Here is a 15,922-nt window from a genome sequence, read left to right on the forward strand (position 1 = left end):
ACACCTATGTCACGACACAAGTTATTTGCCACTATATACTACTATTACCACTGCTGCTGCTGTTCATGGCACCTCTTTCCCTAGTGATTTGACACTATATTGTCTACTATTACTACTACTGCTGCTGCTCAGTCACGACACCTATGTCACGAGTTATTTGCCACTATATACTACTATTACCACTGCTGCTGCTGCTGTTCATGGCACCTCTTTCCCGAGTGGTAAAACACTATATTGTCTACTATTACTACTACTGCTGCTGCTCACGACACCTATGTCAGGACACAAGTTATTTGCCACTATATACTACTATTACCACTGCTGCTTCTGCTGCTGTTCATGGCACCTCTTTCCCAAGTGATTTGACACTATATTGTCTACTATTACTACTACTGCTGCTGCTCAGACACCTATGTCACAAGTTATTTGCCACTATATACTACTATTACCAATACTGCTGCTGTAAAGTCTTGCCCAAGTGTTTAGATGCTATCTAGTACTATTACCACTACTGCTTGTAAATGTTGCCTGTGTGATAATTACATTATATTTTAATACTACTGCTGCTGCCTTCATGCTGAGTAATGCTTCATGACCTCTCTGGCACAGCGGATCCACCAACAGCCTCCGCTACAAGCTACCAGACCGGATCGTAACAGCAAGTGTGACTAAAACACTGAACGTTATGTTAAACCCTGGTTTGCGGCCTTTATACTGCAACCATTAGCCTGTCTGCAAGAGCAAATCTGCACTCTCTCTCTTTCTCGCTCTCTCTCTCTCTATATCTATATATATATTGTTGCTTTTGTTATATTCATTTTTCAACAGTTTAGTTTGTGTTAGTCGTGTCTGTGTCCGTGTATTTTAGTTTGTCTTAGGTTTGTGTTAAATAAAATAATAGTATAAAATGTTTTTGGTTATTATGAAGTTAGATGTGTTGATGTTGATGTTGATGTTGATGTGTTAGATGTGAAGTTAGATGTGTTGAAAAACCTAACAATCTCAATAAGAAAGGAAACATTTTAAAAGAATAACATTTTTTATTAAAAGAAAAAAAAATTAAATGTAATTATGCATGAGCTTCTGAAGCTCAGCCATCTCGTCAAAAATCTTGCTCTGCTGTTGCTCCAGCTGTTGATTTTGGAGGTCTAGGATTTGCATTTTCCGGCGATTTGAGCGGATTTTCTCATTGTTCCTCTGGAGGAGTCTTTGTTTTTCCTCCATCTTTTTTAAAACTGTTAGGATATAAGAAAAAAAATTAGGATTTCAAAGACCGTTACCAAATAAATAAAATATTTATGTTGCTTATTAAACAATCATTATCATGTCTATACAATTGTTATGTGTCACTGTCTAGCATATATACTTCTATCATAAATACCATATTATTGTTCTGAAATCTGACGGGTGCGCTTTAAATGCTGTCCATTTTTAGATCTACATCTTATTGTTGAAATGTTATTAATCTTTGTGCACATATTTACCCTCCTGACTGAGGCTCACAGGAACCGTCTCATCCTCCTGCTCCTCTTCTCCATCACCCGATTCACCACCAGGAGTTTGGGGGGGGGGGTTGCAGCTCCTCCTCTTGCTCCTCAACAGGAGCTGGGGGTGGTGACTGGGAGGGCCCTGGCTGCTCCTCATCCCTCTCCTCCTCTGCATCCTCCTCCTGCTCCTCCTCTTCATCCTCCTCCTCCTCTGCGGCCTGTCGCCTTGTGCGCTTGGGGCGCACAGATGGTAGAGGAGCTCCTATAATAACACAATGTTCATATATGTAAAAATGATTTCTAATAACGTATGCAAATTCTGTGTACTGTGCTGTATTGTATATGAATACAAATTTATTTATATAGACAGTTAACCAATGGGATAATGTTATATTAAAGGGTCTTGCTGGCACTACAGGGGACTGAGTGTGAGCTGGGCTGCCACCATGGTAAAATGGGCTGTTTGTGTTTCCTTTGTATTATTCAGACAGACAATCTCATGTTAAAAAAAGGGCCTGATGGATTACACGGGATTACTATGATAACCCCACGCCTACCACAGGAATTTAGTGGTAATTGAGTTATAAAATACCACCCCTTCCCCTTTAACCCACCACACCACCACTTTAATTCCATGGTTTAACTTGATGGAATAATGATAGAAAAGGGGGAGAAGGTTTTAATTCCCCCTTTTCTCATGGGAAAGCGGCAGGACATAATAAAATTAGTAGTGACGGTTTCAAGTTCCCCTTTTGGGAACATAATAGGGCTCTTTAGGTGTAAGATGGTCCTCACGTGGCCTAGTTAGCTGGAAAACTTGTTTTTTTGGTGAGCACGAGGTGATCACGCGGCCTACACGTGCTTTTCCTGCACTTTTTAGGCCTGTGGGCCTGGTACCAGTTGGTTCTGGAAAAATCCAGTGTTAGTTAGGGGTATATAAGTAGGGTTCCGTCAGCCTTGCTCTCAGTCGCCTCAGTAGACGGGACTGTGGTGTTCCCCAACCCCCCCCCCTTTTTCTTTTCTTTTTGTCGCGGCTGCTAATTATGTGGGATGAGCCAGTCCCAGACGACGTCACGTATGACGAAATGCATAGGCGTGGCCTGCACTCTGATGTTTTTCACGCTAACCTGAACTGACCCAGGAAGCGGAAGCCATAGAGGACGCCGAGATCCAGCTTTTGAAACCGCACTTTGTGCACCTTATTGGGCTTATGATTCTCCACCTATCTGTAAGTGCAATATTTTACTTTGATCATTAAATTGTTTTGCAAAGTTGCACTATGGGCCCTTTTTCTTTTCTTTTTGCATCTGAGCCATTCATCCGTTCTTTTTTTTAAATCAATAGGTTTTTATTGAAAATTTTTCTTTTTTATCATAAGTAACAGGGGATACAAGAAAATAGATATACACAATAATCGATGTGGAAGTACAGTACGATTTTCAGCAGTAGTAGAACATGTAGGCTTAAAAATACATACATCATACAAGTTTAGGCCATATAGACCAACAGTTGTCAAATGCCCTACATTTTAATGAGTTTATAGCTATTAGACGTTCAAAGGTATAGTTTCTATGGACTGCAGTAACGACTTCAGATATATTAAGGGCTTTGTCAGATTTCCAGTTGCATAGTACCAGCAGGCGTGTCTCAAGGAGAATATGTGTTACGATTGGTCGGACTATGTGTGGGAAGGTGTCCATTTTGAGGTGCAATAGTGCCATAGCAGGATCAGGGTGTGTTAGAATCCCTGTGAGGGAAGATATCAGTTGGAAAACTCTATTCCATAAGCTTCTTATGCTAGGGCATTGCCAGAACATATGCAAGAGGTTCCCTACTTGCCCACACCCCCTCCAGCAGGTTGGGGATTGTCCCGGGAAGTATGTGGCCAGACGGAAGGGAGTGTAGTGCCATCTGTTAGCCATTTTAATCATTAGTTCCCAGTGTTTAACACAGTGGGAGGACCTGTATACCTCTGTGAAGGCTTGCCGCCATTGTGACTCCGAAAATGTAACACCCAGATCAACCTCCCATTTTTGCATTGCAGTTGTTTTAATAAATTTCATTCTGTCATGCAACGAGTTATAAAAGAAGGATATGCCCTTGGTGTTGTTATTTACTGTGGAGAGGTAATGCCAAATTTTGCTTGGAACAGTCACGGACGGGTGGGTATGATGTTTCAGGAAATGTGTAATCCTGAGGCACTTGAAAATTTTAGTGTCTGGGAGGCGAAATTGCCGCACAAGTTGTTCCGCAGTTTTGGGTGTTTGGCCATCATATAGATCTGTGATACATGAGACACCTTTGTCAGTTAGGTCCTTAACGTCCAGCATTGGGATCTTGGCTTCTAACATGGTCAGGGGAAGTTTATAGTTTATGGTCTGTAGGTCGTCGTGGGATTGTCCCAGCAAGAACCTCCATGCTTGCAGTGAGGCTCGTAGTGGGGGTGTCAAGGCTGTTAAGTTCCAAGGATCCCATCCATCTCCTAGGAGGAGTAGGACAAGGTCATTGGTAGGGGACAGTAGCGTCTCTATATCAACCCAGTGAGGGGTGTCAGTTTGTTGGAACCAGTGTTTAATCTGATCCAGGCGTGTTGCCCAGAGGTAGTCGAATATGTCTGCCAACCCCGCTCCCCCAGCCCTCTTGTGCAGAGTCAGATTTTTTCTAGAGCACCTAGCTTTCTTCCCGTTCCAGACATATGTCCAACAGAGTTTTGTGAGACAGTGCAGGTAATGGTGAGGTATATGTATAGGCAGGTTGCGGAACACATATAGGATTTGCGGTAAAATTAGCATCTTGTATGCGTTAATCTTACCCAGCCATGTAATTTCTTTTTTAGATATATCCCTGAGTTGGGCTTCCAATTTGGCCACCAATGGAATCATGTTAGCTTTAGCTAGAGCGGCTGTTTTGCTAGTCAGTAGTATGCCCAGGTAGGTGATGCTGCCTTTACACCAAGTGTAGGGCAGTTTATCTTGTAGGTGTTTTTTTACGCGGGGTTGCACTCCTAGGTCTAAAATTAGTGATTTCGTGAAATTAACCTTATAGTACGAAATTTCTCCAAAGGACGTGAGTGTGGCGTGTGCTTCTATCAGGGACTTTAGCGGGTTGGTCAGAAGCAGAATTACGTCATCCGCAAACAGGTTGATGGTGTGCATGTCCTGGCCCAATGGAAAGCCCAAGATCGAAGGGTTTGTGCGGATTGCCTGAGCTAGTGGTTCGATTACCAGATTAAAGATGGTTGGTGAGAGGGGACAGCCCTGTCTGGTCCCATTAGTGATGTTAAAGGGTGAGGACAGGAAACCAGCAGAGTATACCTGGGCAGTCGGACAGGAATAGAGGGATAAAATAGCCTTTAGCATCGGTCCTTGGAAACCGAATTTCTGCAGCACCATTTCCATATAGGTCCAGTGGACCCTGTCGAACGCCTTCTCTGCGTCTATGGAGAGCAGCAGAGAAGGCGTTCGAGTACGTTCAGCATGATGGATTATATTTATGATTCTCCTGGTAGCGTCCGAGGTCTGTCTCCCCTTCACAAAGCCCAACTGGTCGCGTTTTATAAGGGATGGTATAATATTCGTAAGCCTCCTAGCAAGTAGTTTTGCATAAATTTTGGTGTCTGAGTTAAGGAGAGATATGGGGCGGAAATTAGAGGGTGTGTTAGGGTCTTTACCTGGTTTTGGCAACGTGACTATGTGTGCTGTCAGCATTTCATGTGGGAGAGATGCAACTTCGGTGGCTTTAGTGAATACTGAGGACATGTGGGGTGAGAGTACCTGGCAAAAAATTTTGAAGTATTCGTTGGAAAAGCCATCAGGGCCAGGGGATTTTCCGTTTGGTAAGGAGTGTATGGTTTTTTCCACTTCTTGGGCCGTTATTGGTTTATTCACTTCCTCCAATTGTTCTCGGGATAAAGACGGGAGGTGGAGTTTGGGTAAGAAGCTGTGAATTTTTTCCGCCGTCGGTTGGAGGGTGTTGGGGTCATCCCGGAGATTGTATAGTGAGCTGTAGTATTCAGCAAATTGGTTGACTATCTCTTGTGGGTTGGTAATTTTGTGCGAAGTAGAGGGGTGATTTAAGTACCCTATCCTCGTCCTAACACGTGCTGCCTTGAATCTGTTTGCTAAGTACTTACCTGCTCTATTGGCATTGGCATAATGTGTCAATTTTAGGTGTCTGAGGTGTCGCCATTCATCCGTTCTGACTGATGGGAAATAGCTTGAAGCAGATCCAGTGTGCTACATACAGTCATTTGGGTGACTCTAAATATACCCGGGTCCAGTCTGACCACCGTTGTGGTCTCCACATCTGGTAAGGGCATTGTTTTGTCACTCAGGTGTGCCTTGGTGGAAGGTTGTGTCAGCCCTGTACTATCCTTTTTTCTGAAGACATTCGCTGTGAAGTTCATTCTTCTAAAGAAGTTTTCTTTAAGATATCTGGGAGCATATGGACTAATACCTCACCTGTAGTCTTTTTTGCTTGCACAATCTCATTCATTCACAGATTTTATACACATTCATATATTGTTTTCATTTACAAGTTATTTTTGCTTTTCACGTGCATTTTTATTTATAGTCAATTGTTTAGTTTCAGTGATGCATAGCAATTGACCTTACGATTTTGTTTCACCTTCACTTATTTGTGTGACGTCAGGAATTTTCTGGTATCACATCAGAATTTCTATACACTAGAATTCGCGCTGTACCTCTTCCTTTCTTTAATTATGTGGGATGGTCAGTTGGTCACCTTTGTTTTAAAAAATAAAATAAAATAAAATTATACAAAGGGGGACAAATCTGTTTAGTTTAGTTGTTGTTGGATACATTTTAAAGTTGGAATATATTTAGGTACAGCCTGAGCCGTAGTGACTAGGCTGTTTTTTAAGTTATTAAAGTATTTATTTAAAATATATGTCTGAAATCCAATAATAAAGCAGCCTCGGCCAGTATTAGTCCAATAATCGTGTGTCTTGTTTATTTAGTTTAATTATAGTTAATAAGTGTTCCTGTCTGCTGTCCCATGTCTTTTTTCAACAGTACTATGAATACCTTGGGTGGTTATATATGTTACCACAACATGGCGTCTGGGTTAACAACATCTGCCCTAAGGTTAATTACATATGACCTTACATAACTGTCACCAATAACTTACCTGGATGAAATTCATCTCGGATCTGTCTGACCTGGCCCATGTGGCGCCTCTTTAGGTCAGACGACTTTTTTAAGATGGCCATGTGGTCATGTGTGCGGCCATGCACCTTGCGTAACTCCCGCAATAGGGAGCGGACAATTTTTTTTTTTCCCTGCTGTCGCCAAATTTGGTCAGGAACCTCTGCAAGATGAAGAACAAAGTATATTATAATACTTTTGTTTAAACCCTTATGGATATATGACGTAAATGTATGGTATTCAACAATTGGAAGCATTCTCGCCTTATTAATCACTGACAGGGGTAACATGACAGATTTTATATCTTGCCATTTTGGTCGCCACCTTTTTTGCATAAATATAGCAGCCATTATCATTTGCATAATTATGTATATATGAGTAACAACACAGGATACACGTATAGGGGAGAAATGAGTTGCTATTCATCTGACCGCTATAATTATTTTTTGACCCTTATACTGGGCCTGTACAATAGATTATTTTTTTTTCATCCCTATCTTTATATATGAACAATAATATGTTTGTTTCTTTTGACTTTTTGATGAATTAATTTTGAATAAATAATGGAGTTGATGTTATTTAACCAGTTCCCGACCCGCTCATGTACATTTACGTCAGCAGAATGGCACGGACAGGCACATCAACGTACCTGTACGTGCCCTGCTTGACGGGGGTTTGGGGGGTCCGATCGGGACCCCCCCGGTACATGCCGCGGGTCGGTAATCTTCACGAGCGATCCGGGATGAGGGGGCGGCGGTTTGTTTTTGTCCTCCCCCTCCGGATCGCTCCCCAGCCAATGCGCTTCCTCCCCCGCCCTCCTCCGCCTGCATTGTAAACACAGGCAGAGGAGGAAGTGATGTCACCGCTCCTCCCGCCGGTATATTCGTCCGGCGGAGGAGCGGAGACATCACACAGTGAGTACACAAGCACTACACTGACACCTGTACACATAGGCATACAATCCCCCCCCCCCCAGTCACCCCCCCAGCCCCCCCTGTCACACTGTCACTAAATAGCAGTGATCATTTACTGATCACTGCATTTAGTGTCAGTGTGACAGGCAGTTAGTGTCAGGCAGTTAGTGTTAGGTCCAGGATAGCCCCCTACCCCCCCCAATAAAGGTTTTAACCCCTTGATCACCCCCTAGTTAACCCTTTCACCCCCCTTTTGCCAGCGTCACTAAGCGATCATTTTTCTGATCGCTGTATTAGTGTCGCTCGTGCCACTAGGTAGCTAGTTTTTTTTGAGGTTCGCCGCCATGTTTTTATAGCGTTAGAACATTTATGGGGGTACCTAACGCTATAAAAACATGGCGGCGAACCTCAAAAAAAAACTAGCTACCTAGTGGCACGGGCGACACCAATACAGCGATCAGAAAAACGATTGCTTAGTGACGCTGGCAAAAGGGGGGTGAAAGGGTTAACTAGGGGGTGATCAAGGGGTTAAAACCTTTATTGGGGGGGGGTAGGGGGCTACCCTGGACCTAACACTTTTAACCCCTTGATCACCCCCTAGTTAACCCTTTCACCCCCCTTTTGCCAGCGTCACTAAGCGATCGTTTTTCTGATCGCTGTATTAGTGTCGCTCGTGCCACTAGGTAGCTAGTTTTTTTTTTTGAGGTTCGCCGCCATGTTTTTATAGCGTTAGAAAATTTATGGGGGTACCTAACGCTATAAAAACATGGCGGCGAACCTAAAAAAAAAACTAGCTACCTAGTGGCACGAGCGACACCAATACAGCGATCAGAAAAATGATCGCTTAGTGACGCTGGCAAAAGGGGGGGTGAAAGGGTTAACTAGGGGGTGATCAAGGGGTTAAAACCTTTATTGGAGGGGGGGGGGTAGGGGGCTACCCTGGACCTAACACTTTTAACCCCTTGATCACCCCCTAGTTAACCCTTTCACCCCCCTTTTGCCAGCGTCACTAAGCGATCGTTTTTCTGATCGCTGTATTAGTGTCGTTCGTGCCACTAGGTAGCTAGTTTTTTTTTTAGGTTCGCCGCCATGTTTTTATAGCGTTAGAAAATTTATGGGGGTACCTAACGCTATAAAAACATGGCGGCGAACCTCACAAAAAACTAGCTACCTAGTGGCACGAGCGACACTAATACAGCGATCAGAAAAACGATCGCTTAGTGACGCTGGCAAAAGGGGGGTGAAAGGGTTAACTAGGGGGTGATGAAGGGGTTAAAACCTTTATTTGGGGGGGGGGTAGGGGGCTACCCTGGACCTAACACTTTTAACCCCTTGATCACCCCCTAGTTAACCCTTTCACCCCCCTTTTGCCAGCGTCACTAAGCGATCGTTTTTCTGATCGCTGTATTAGTGTCGCTCGTGCCACTAGGTAGCTAGTTTTTTTTTGAGGTTCGCCGCCATGTTTTTATAGCGTTAGAACATTTATGGGGGTACCTAACGCTATAAAAACATGGCGGCGAACCTCAAAAAAAAAACTAGCTACCTAGTGGCACGAGCGACACTAATACAGCGATCAGAAAAACGATCGCTTAGTGACGCTGGCAAAAGGGGGGTGAAAGGGTTAACTAGGGGGTGATCAAGGGGTTAAAACCTTTATTGGGGGGGGGGGTAGGGGGCTACCCTGGACCTAACACTTTTAACCCCTTGATCACCCCCTAGTTAACCCTTTCACCCCCTATTGCCAGCGTCACTAAGCGATCGTTTTTCTGATCGCTGTATTAGTGTCGCTGGTGCCGCTAGGTAGCTAGTTATTTTTTGAGGTTCGCCCGCCAGGTTTTTATAGCGTTAGGTACCCCCATACATTTTCTAATAAAGGTTTTAACCCCTGATTGCCCCTAGAGTTAACCCTTTCACCCCCTATTGCCAGCGTCACTAAGCGATCATTTTTCTGATCGCTGTATTAGTGTCGCTGGTGCCGCTAGGTAGCTAGTTATTTTTTGAGGTTCGCCCGCCAGGTTTTTATAGCGTTAGGTACCCCCATACATTTTCTAATAAAGGTTTTAACCCCTGATTGCCCCTAGAGTTAACCCTTTCACCCCCTATTGCCAGCGTCACTAAGCGATCGTTTTTCTGATCGCTGTATTAGTGTCGCTGGTGCCGCTAGGTAGCTAGTTATTTTTTAAGGGTTCGCCCGCCAGGTTTTTATAGCGTTAGGTACCCCCATACATTTTCTAATAAAGGTTTTTAACCCCTGATTGCCCCTAGAGTTAACCCTTTGGCCCCATACTCACGAGCAAACATGTCTGCTGAAACTGGCCCGCAGGCCAGTTTCAGCAGACATGTTTGGTCGTGTGTGGGCGCGAGCGGGCCGAATTCCAGCAAACATTTGCCCGCCGGGCCTTTTCCCAGCAGACAAATATTCCTGGACTTGTTTTAAAACAGCCCGCTGGAATTCAGCCCGCTCGGACATGTAGGGTCGTCAGTACAGACCTACCGTACATGTCCAGGCGCCCGCCGTCCCTCGCATGCGTCAAATGACTTTGACGCATGCGTGGAAGCATTTTAAAGGCGGGCCGCCCACGTCGCCGCGTCATTGTCGCGGCGACACCGCGTCATCGACGCGGCGACACCGCGGACACGCCCCGCGTATTGTTTACGCGCGGACTTCTGTACGATGGTGTGTACAACCATCGTACAGAAGCCCTCTGGCAGACATGTATGGTGAAAACGGTCCGACGGACCGCTTTCACCATACATGTTTGTCCGTGTGTACCCGGCCTTTCACCCCCTATTGCCAGCGTCACTAAGCGATCGTTTTTTTCTGATCGCTGTATTAGTGTCGCTGGTGCCGCTAGGTAGCTAGTTATTTTTTGAGGTTCGCCCGCCAGGTTTTTATAGCGTTAGGTACCCCCATACATTTTCTAATAAAGGTTTTAACCCCTGATTGCCCCTAGAGTTAACCCTTTCACCCCCCTATTGCCAGCATCACTAAGCGATCGTTTTTCTGATCGCTGTATTAGTGTCGCTGGTGCCGCTAGGTAGCTAGTTAGTGCCAGTAACGCTTACACCCACGCGCAAAACATACTCCCCCCATATGTGGAATTACACCCCAAAATACATTCTGCTGCTTCTCCTGAGTACGGGGATACCACATGTGTGAGACTTTTTGGGAGCCTAGCCGCGTACGGGACCCCAAAAAACAATTACCGCCTTCAGGCTTTCTAAGGGTGTAAATTTTTGATTTCACTCCTCACTACCTATCACAGTTTCGAAGGCCATAAAATGCCAAAATAGCACAAAAACCCCCCAAATGACCCCATTTTGGAAAGTAGACACCCCAAGCTATTTTCTGAGAGGGATGTCGAGTCCATGGAATATTTTATATTTTGACACAAGTTGCGGGAATATGATAAACTGATTTTTTTTTGCACAAAGTTGTCACTAAATGATATATTTCTCACACATGCCATGGTTATATGTGGAATTGCACCCCAAAATACATTCTGCTGCTTCTCCTGAGTACGGGGATACCACATGTGTGGGACTTTTTGGAGCCTAGCCACGTACGGGGCCCCGAAAACCAATCACCATCTTCAAGATTTCTAAGGGCATACATTTTTGATTTCACTCCTCACTACCTATCATAGTTTTGAAGGCCATAAAATGCCAAGATGGCACACAACCCCCCCAAATGACCCCATTTTGTAAAGAAGACACCCCAAGCTATTTGCTGAGAGGCATGTTAAGTCCATGGAATATTACATTTTTTTGCCCCAAGTGATTGAATATTGACCAAAAAAAAAAAAAATTACAAAACGTTGTCACTAAATGATATATTTCTCACACATGCCATGGTTATATGTGGAATTGCACCCCAAAATACATTCTGCTGCTTCTCCTGAGTACGGAGATACCACATGTGTGGGACTTTTTGGGAGCCTAGCCAAGTACGGGACCCCGAAAACCAATCACCGCCTTCAAGATTTGTGTGAGTGAAATCAAAAATTTATGTCCTTAGAAATCTTGAAGGTGGTGATTGGTTTTCGGGGTCCCGTACGCGGCTAAGCTCCCAAAAAGTCCCACACATGTGGTATCCCCGTACTCAGGAGAAGCAGCAGAATGTATTTTGGGGTGCAATACCACATATAACCATGGCATGTGTGAGAAATATATCATTTAGTGACAACGTTTTGTAATTTATTTTTTATTTATTTTTTTGGTCAATATTCAATCACTTGGGGCAAAAAAAATTAAATATTCCATGGACTCAACATGCCTCTCAGCAAATAGCTTGGGGTGTCTTCTTTCCAAAATGGGGTCATTTGGGGGGGTTGTGTGCCATCTTGGCATTGTATGGCCTTCAAAACTATGATAGGTAGTGAGGAGTGAAATCAAAAATGTATGCCCTTAGAAATCTTGAAGGTGGTGATTGGTTTTCGGGGTCCCGTACGCGGCTAGGCTCCCAAAAAGTCCCACACATGTGGTATCCCTGTACTCAGGAGAAGCAGCAGAATGTATTTTGGGGTGCAATTCCACATATAACCATGGCATGTGTGAGAAATATATCATTTAGTGACAACTTTGTGCAAAAAAAAATCAGTTTGTCATATTCCCGCAACTTGTGTCAAAATATAAAATATTCCATGGACTCGACATGCCTCTCAGCAAATAGCTTGGGGTGTCTACTTTCCAAAATGGGGTCATTTGGGGGGGTTTTGTGCTATTTTGGCATTTTATGGCCTTCGAAACTGTGATAGGTAGTGAGGAGTGAAATCAAAAATTTGCGCCCTTAGAAATGCTGAAGGCGGTGCTTGGTTTTCGGGGTCCCGTACGTGGCTAGGCTCCCAAAAAGTCCCACACATGTGGTATCCCCGTACTCAGAAGAAGCAGCAGAATGTATTTTGGGGTGCAATTCCACATATAACCATGGCATGTGTGAGCAATATATCATTTAGTGACAACTTTTTGTAATTTTTTTTTTATTTTTATTTTTTTGTCATTATTCAATCACTTGGGACAAAAAAAAAAAATATTCAATTGACTCAACATGCCTCTCAGCAGTTTCCCTGGGGTGTCTACTTTCCAAAATGGGGTCATTTGGGGGGGTTTTGTACTGCCTTGCCATTTTAGCACCTCAAGAAATGAGATAGGCAGTCATAAAATAAAAGTTGTGTAAATTCCAGAAAATGTACCCTAGTTTGTAGACGCTATAATTTTTGCGAAAACCAATAAATATACGCTTATTGCGATTTTTTTTACAAAAGACATGTGGCTGAATACATTTTGGCCTAAATGTTTGACTAAAATTTAGTTTATGCGATATTTTTTACTTTTTGTTATAAGAAAAATCTTTTGTTTTCAAAATTTTCGGTCTTTTTCCGTTTATATCGCAAAAAATAAAAATCGCATAGGCAATCAAATTCCATCAAAAGAAAGCTCTATTTGTGGGAAGAAAAGGACGCAAATTTCGTTTCGGTACAACATTGCATGATCGCGCAATTACCAGTTAAAGCAGCGCAGTGACAAATTGTAAAAACACCTTGGGTCTTTAGACAGCGTATTGGTCCGGGGCTTAAGTGGTTAAGAACTCTTTAAATCTACCTTGGGAAACAGAATCAAAACAATCCATCCACATCAAACAGCCGCAGATACACTGGATGCCATAAACGCAGCCCTGCTACAGTCAGCCGATTTAGTAGCACCGAAACGCAAAGCCTGCATCCGAAAAAGAAAGTCTGGCTGGTTCAACAACCAGCTGTCGCTTCTGAAGCAAGAGCGCAGAAGGGCGGAAGCCGCCTGGAAAAGAAGCCCTGCAGAGGATAACCTCATCATCTACAAGGCAATAACAACACGATATCATAAAGAAATGTTCAAAGCCAAGAAACATCATTTTTCTATGGCGATTAACAGCGCTCTAAACCGCCCCCGCGAACTCTTCAAGATGGTCACCCAGACCATGAATCCAGGATGTCTTGAAGTCCCCAACTCAGACACCCAAGAGTTCTGTAATGAACTATCGGATTTCTTCATCAACAAAATTTAAAGAATCCGGGAAAGCATCTTGCAAAACAATACCCCCCTCAACCCCACCGTCAATCAACCACAAAACACCCACAGAAACGCTCTACAATCAACAAAGTTCACTCTGGAACCGATCTCCATCGATACCACAAAAAATATCATTGGTGCTTGGCGGAACAGCACATCGCCCAATGATATCATCCCCACCAAACTGCTGAAGGAATGTGCCGACATCCTGGCACCACCCATCACACAGCTTATAAACCAGTCATTTAAGGAAGGCACAGTGCCATCCCTGTTGAAAGAGGGCACAATCCAGCCCATCTTGAAAAAACCTAACCTGGATCCCAAGGACCCAACTCACCGCGTCCCATAACAGGCCTAAATGTTCTCTCCAAAATAATGGAGAAAGTAGTGGTACAACAGCTGCAACAGCATCTAGATACCCACAATCTACTGGATCCATTACAATCAGGCTTCCGTCCCGGACACGGGACAGAAACGGCATTACTCAAAATATGGGACGATACCCTCGAGGCCGCAGACGAGGGAGAATCCTGTCTCCTGGTTCTGCTGGACCTAAGCGCAGCCTTTGACACAGTAGACCACAAACTGTTACTGATGCGACTAGCCAAGGTAGCAGAAGTCGCAGAAGGTGATTTACCATGGTTTTCTTCCTTTCTTGAAAACCGATCACAAACAGTTAAATTGGGTTCTTTCACGTCGGAAAAGCGCACGGTGTCATGTGGAGTCCCCCAAGGATCCCCCCTGTCACCGGTGCTTTTCAACATCTATCTTCGCCCTCTCTTTGATATTATCAGTAGCCAAGAACTACTCTATCACTCTTATGCAGACGATACGCAACTGTATTTTCGCATCTGCAACAAAAAGGATCATCATCCCAGTTTAGAGAAATGTCTCTCTTTGATAGAAAACTGGATGACAAAGAGTTATCTTAAACTCAACAGTTCAAAAACAGAACTCCTTATGTTTCACGCCAGCCGAAAGAGTCAACTGGCAACAACCTGGACACCCCCGCCCATTCTGGGCCAAATCATCACCCCTAGCTCCAAAGTCAAAAGTCTCGGGGTCATCTTCGACACCTTCATGACAATGGACGCACAAATAGGGTCAGTAGTCAGCAGAGCGCACCATACTACGCAGACTTATTCCATTTATCCCCAAAGAAGACGTAGCAGTCGTGGTGGGAACAATCGTGAATTCCAGACTGGACTATGCTAACGCCCTGTACCTCAGACTCCCAAAGTACCAAATCTCCCGTCTGCAAGTCGTTCAGAATACGGCCGCCAGACTGGTGACTGGGAAAAAAAAATGGGAATCAATCTCACCTTCGTTGAGAACCCTTCACTGGCTGCCAGTAAAAGACAGAATTGCATTTAAAGCACTCTGCCTGACACATAAGTGCATCCATGGGAAGGCTCCGCAATATCTTTGCGACAAGATAGAACCTCACAATTCGAATCGCGTTCTGCGATCCACCGACCAAAATCTGGTCAGGGTACCAAAAACCAAATACAAGTCCAAAGGAGAAAGAAGGTTTGCTTTTCAGGGTCCTAGACTATGGAACGCTTTACCAACCAGCATTCGGTTGGAGGAAAACCACCTGACTTTCAAAAGACAGATCAAAACTCTGCTCTTTTGATGTCATGAGACAAGAACAACTAGCGCCCAGAAGCGATTCAGTTCGCATGCGCCGCGCTTTATACGTTTTTCATTCATTCAGAGGTCAGGAGTATATCATATACAGTGATCAGTGTCTTCTACTGACATTAGAGAGAAAATTCTCTCCTGTACGGTTCTCTCCTTGACATATCGTAGAATGATGCCGTATTGTTCTTTCAGTGTCATCATCCCGTGTTCTGTCCATTTCCACACCGACACCAACATCTCCTCCACCATCCCGCTGTATTTGTTGTCTCACCATGTTTCCAATGATGGAGATCCAGAGACTGACCGGAGTCTTCTTCTCCATGTCACCAGACCACCTCTTCCTCTACTATTGGGGTGCTGGGCCTTTCTATGACTACTCAGGAACCCCAACCTCTTCTATAGGATTGTGAAGATTTCTATCCTTTTTACTAAGAAGCTGACGAAGATGCCCATGATGTAGATGAGGGTCACATATAGTATGAGCAGCATCACCCTTCTCTCTGTCACCAAGACCTAGTCTGGCAATGCCCAGAATGTTACCAATTAGTCTCTGACCAATCTCACGGTTTGGATGGAATTTCTCCTTATATCAGTGGTCAGTGTAGTGAGCCCTTACATTGGTGACCAATGGGAGAAGGAATCTCTTATATGTCATCATTGGGAA

The sequence above is a fragment of the Rana temporaria genome (genome assembly GCF_905171775.1).
Source record: "Rana temporaria chromosome 4 unlocalized genomic scaffold, aRanTem1.1 chr4c, whole genome shotgun sequence".
Taxonomy (NCBI): domain Eukaryota; kingdom Metazoa; phylum Chordata; class Amphibia; order Anura; family Ranidae; genus Rana; species Rana temporaria.